The following is a 5,129-nucleotide window of genomic DNA, read 5'->3' as shown; positions in this document are numbered from 1 at the left end:
GCATGATGGATCTGACTTTTGAATTGATTTTCGAAGTATACCCCATATAAAACCCATACCCCTCATACCCCATTTACCCGATCTTGAAAAATTCCGCGAATGAGTTTAAAAGTAGAGGGAATCCATCCTAATACTCAAAACACCCATTCATCTTCCCCAAGGAACACAGGTAAAAAAAATTTACCCTCATACATTGCCTATGAAAAAGTTCACAACTTAAAGGGATCGTTTACTCTAGGTTCTAGGGTTATTTTCAGTTAATTTAGGTTAAAATTACGCTACATAAAAAGTTTCATGGTTCAATCACCATTAGAAATATTATTAAAAAATGTTTTAAAACTAACGACTACAGTTTGATTACAACGGCGGTGGCGCCACTCAAAGCGCACGATCTGATACGTTGCGCAAAACCACTTTTCAGCCAAGGGCTAAAGACCGAGGGTGTTTCTTATTTATTAATTTAAAAGCAAAAGGATTGTAATATTTTATAAACGACATATAGTTTCAGTTATATTATGGATAAATTTGTCCTAAAATGAACATCGTTCGGTTAAATAGCATTTAGGTATGAATATAATTGCACCTTTGTGATTAGCCCTCGGTCTGTAACGTGCAAAATAAATGGGCAAATACGCAACTTTTTCAGGGTAGCAGCACGGTCGCGGGTGTCATCGCAAATTTCGTAGCGTTGATGTGTAATTAATTATAACAATCAAATTAGGTATCTGGTAACAAATACGTGTGGGTATAGACGATTTGTTATACAGTAAGTACAGTTGTATGCAGTAAAATCCTAGAGTCTAATATATCCCTTTAACTTTAGGACGTTCGTACATGTCCGATTCTCGATAAATCTCTCCAATTTTTTAGTTTATCATAGAAACCCAAGAGATCTGTAGGGAAACAAAAATCCGCGTTGATATGTGCATCAGAAAAGAATTTACACATTAATAAACATTAAGTGACAGCCGTGGTAAAGGACCATTAAATCAGTTATGGTTCCTTAGATCTTACTATCCTACTTGGATAACTGTGGTAATTCTAGAGCTAATACATGCAATCAAGCTCCGACCTTACGGGACGAGCGCTTTTATTAGACCAAACCAATCGGGTTTCGGCCCGTTCTTTTGGTGACTCTGGATAACCTTGCGCTGATCGCACGGTCTCGCACCGGCGACGTATCTTTCAAATGTCTGCCTTATCAACTTTCGATGGTAGATTATGTGCCTACCATGGTCGTAACGGGTAACGGGGAATCAGGGTTCGATTCCGGAGAGGGAGCATGAGAAACGGCTACCACATCCAAGGAAGGCAGCAGGCACGCAAATTACCCATTCCCGGCACGGGGAGGTAGTGACGATAAATAACAATACGGGACTCTTTCGAGGACCCGTAATTGGAATGAGTACACTTTAAATCCTTTAACGAGGATCTATTGGAGGGCAAGTCTGGTGCCAGCAGCCGCGGTAATTCCAGCTTCAATAGCGTATATCTATAAATGTTGTTGCAGTTAAAAAGCTTCGTGGTTGTTGGCGGAAAATGACCCTTCTACTTTCTCATTCGCCTCTGGTGCGTGACGAGCTGTCCTGTAACCGCACCATCTACAATAAGAAGTGACCAGTTAGCCTCAGAGGGTCCTTACTCGCGTACTGAGAAGTGGCGCACACATCATGCGGGTATGTCATTCAATGCAGAATATATGTAAAATTTTCTTCGCATTACTCGCATCAAATCACCTTGCTTTTACATTTACTCGTTGTATCAATAAATCTAATCTCTTACCCTTATTGTACAAACGAATTTGGTGTATTTATTTAGATAGGACCGATCTTGTGTGTTCTGGAATAGCCACATGACTTACAATTTGTAAGAAAGCGTCCCGAATCGTCTACGGCATGCTACGGCGTAATCTTAGCTTTGTGACTCTAAACCTCAGGTCCCTAGCCTTCAAAACTATGGTTCTGCCCATATTAGAAATATGCTTACGCGCAAGCCTGGCTCCCTATAGACTTCAGAACTGCCGTCTAGACTGCGACCCTTCAGCATAAAGTGCGGAGATGGCGTCTCCAGAAACCTATAGTATGGATAGTGCTGATGTTGTCTGAGCTCGTTTGAATTGCTCCTTGTGTCGCTTTCTTCACTCAAACTCAGTAACTTTCATAAAATTTATTCATGGTGAGATGAAATTGGCGTTCCTTCTTGCTTAATGAAGCCTGGTTCGCTGCAACCCTGCTCATTGAGCGTGTCACTATTTTTCGGCATGTTACAAATTCTAAGGGATCCTTTAAGTTAGCTTTTTGATCTCTGTGCATTCCGTATTGGAATTCACTGCCTTCATCCTTGGTAAATAGCAAATTCACAACTTTTTCCGCTGCGATCCGCAGTGAGGATCTACCGACTTGATCCACTCTCTCCATCTTCGTTATAGTCTCCAGGACTTTTGAAGATTATCACTTATGAGGTTATGAGGTTATGAGGTTGGATCTGGGGCTTAGGCTGGTGGTCCATCTAGCGATGGTTACTGCCTGTCCTGGCCTTTACCTTCCGGTCTATCTTTGTTGCTCTATTTTGTTGGTTTTCGGAACATGAGGAAATGATTAAGAGGAACAGACGGGGGCATTCGTACTGCTGCGTTAGAGGTGAAATTCTTGGATCGTAGCAAGACGAACAACAGCGAAAGCATTTGCCAAGAATGTTTTCATTAATCAAGAACGAAAGTCAGAGGTTCGAAGGTGATCAGATACCGCCCTAGTTCTGACCATAAACGATGCCAACTAGCGATCCGCCGGAGTTACTACAATGACTTGGCGGGCAGCTACCGGGAAACCAAAGTCTTTGGGTTCCGGGGGAAGTATGGTTGCAAAGCTGAAACTTAAAGGAATTGACGGAAGGGCACCACCAGGAGTGGAGCCTGCGGCTTAATTTGACTCAACACGGGAAATCTCACCCGGTCTATATATATATATATATGCATGCGTATGTGTATAGTCAGCTAGCTAGACAAAGAACCAGGCAAGCAGATTTGAATCGTTGACATTGTAAAGATGGGGAATGTCAGCTCTGGCGTTGTTTCCCGACTTTCATGATAAATGCCTGCCCTTATTCGTGTGGTTGCTTGAGTGCGCGCCTCACAAGGCACTTTGCCCCTCGACCTATCTATCTGTATTCACCTAAGATGTATTAATGTTCGCAGACATTAGTATATATCAACAAAATAATGCTAGATTTCCGATTTTTAATGTAAATGCATGATTTCCCAGCGTGTGCTCTCTCCAATAATAGTGAAAACTTGTTCAAGCTCGTGAAAGTGGGGCATGCCAGCTCTGATGCTGTTTCCCGTCTTTCACGAAAAGACGCAAGTGCCACTAGGCAGTTATTTATCATTATCTATCTATAACACAGAAACCACAGAATGAAACACTTTAGTTTTGAATTCAATGCGATATGCGCGTTACCATGATGACAAATGAATAAAAATAAACAAAATTAAACGTACACACAATATGAATGGTGATTGAAAATCAGAGACAATGCGCGTTACCATGACTGATTAATGAAACACACATAGATGGAAATATAATATTACAAACATTACGCGTTAACTTGGTGCTGTTGGTAACGAATAAATAAAAATAAACAAAGAAGCCACCTCGCAAAGAAGCCAGTTTTGCTCGGCAAACTACACACACCATCACTCGCGCGTCGTAGCTTGTATATTGGCAAGGAAGCCAGTTAATACCATATTGGTTAGAGTCCTAGCTAGTGGCTCACAAGACTGCAGATCTACAGACTCTAACAGTATCGCGTATGTTTATCTGATTATATCCCGTTAAAAATAAAATAACTCGCGGCTGTTGTGTTGGCTGTTGTCATTGTATATATGATTAAGCGTCGAAATTACTGGCCATCTAATCTGGTAAATTCTGGCAATCGAAGCTGGTAATTTCGACGCAACAATGTCGACCCACTTTTAGTAATTTCAACCCATTGTGGTAATTTTGACCCACCACATTTGCGACCCAATTTTTAACATGAATATTTCCCATATTCATTATACGTTTTTACAAACGCTAATTTTGATGTAAGGTTTATTGAGTTGCACGTAATAAAGCATAGCCATACGTAAACTAAGGCAAGCAATTCGTCGTTGTATTTCAATTAGCGAAACACCGAGAGTACTTTTTTATTAGTGTTTAACGGCGATATATCAGATATACATTACCTTATATTGGTGTATGTATGAAGTATGTCTATGTGTAGTGATGAATGTGTATGTATGATTACTACCGTAACGTTTTTATGTCTTCAATTCCTGATAAAGGAAGTATTGCAAATGTAGAAATCATTTCTTGGAAGAAATGTAGCCCTGACAAGGGCTAGTTTACTAAGAGGAGATCTTCCCCCGACGTAGATACGGTACGCAGAGAGGTCTCGATGCATCGGGCTACAGTTTCACGTATCCCGCTTTGGCTAAGTGTAGGTGTGGGCGAAGAAAGGTTCTCCGTGTTGTCTTGCCGAAGCGAGACTCTGCTCCTACTAAAAATGGGCTATTGGCGGCCACATATAGCCCATTTTTAATTTCTTCGTCATTTCCTCATCGCTGTTGACTTGGATGACTTTGCGTCGTTTTTTTATCATCCCTCGTGCGTGGTAATATTGGCTACGCAATCGCACAGGTCCTGTGGACGTTGCACATTGGCTATAGCTTCGAGAAGTCGTGCTGTATATGTTGTTGACGATCTGTCTGCGCGGTGTGTGTCCTCGACCTCATTTGGTACCCGAACCGAGCAGGATAACATGCCCAAACTATGAGCACTCGGAGAGCGCGCAGACCTCCGCCAAGACAGCCTCAATCTGTGACTGTAGGAACATTTTTATGATAAATTAATAAATTAAATAATGCATTTGGATCCGGATCACATCAAAATGTATGAAACTTCTAATTACCCGCATTTCTAGCCTATCTGAAAATTTAATATAATAATTAATTTGACCGGATCAGCCATTCAAAATGTAATAAATTCTAAGTTACCCCATTTCTGATCTATCTGAAAATTAATTAATTAATTAATAATTGCGATTCCCGGATGCACCACCAAATCTCATCAATTATAAGTTAGCCCATTTTG

At 40.9% G+C, this 5,129-nt stretch overlaps 1 long non-coding RNA gene across 2 annotated transcripts; it reads left to right on the top strand.

Annotated features, from left to right (window-relative positions):
• The first annotated feature begins 956 nt into the window (after positions 1–956).
• LOC106811760 lies at positions 957–2,866 on the top strand. 2 transcript variants are annotated; one of them, XR_001394194.1, is made up of 2 exons: positions 957–1,522; positions 2,478–2,866. It is a non-coding gene; the product is annotated as an uncharacterized LOC106811760 (long non-coding RNA). The 2 variants fall into 2 exon arrangements; XR_001394193.1 differs by having other exon boundaries at positions 957–1,525.
• The last annotated feature ends 2,263 nt before the right edge of the window (positions 2,867–5,129 follow it).

Source organism: Priapulus caudatus, unplaced genomic scaffold, assembly GCF_000485595.1.
Source record: "Priapulus caudatus unplaced genomic scaffold, Priapulus_caudatus-5.0.1 Scaffold571, whole genome shotgun sequence".
NCBI lineage: Eukaryota > Metazoa > Priapulida > Priapulimorpha > Priapulimorphida > Priapulidae > Priapulus > Priapulus caudatus.
The sequence above is the reverse complement of the archived record's forward strand: the minus strand, read 5'-3'. Positions and strand labels throughout refer to the sequence as shown.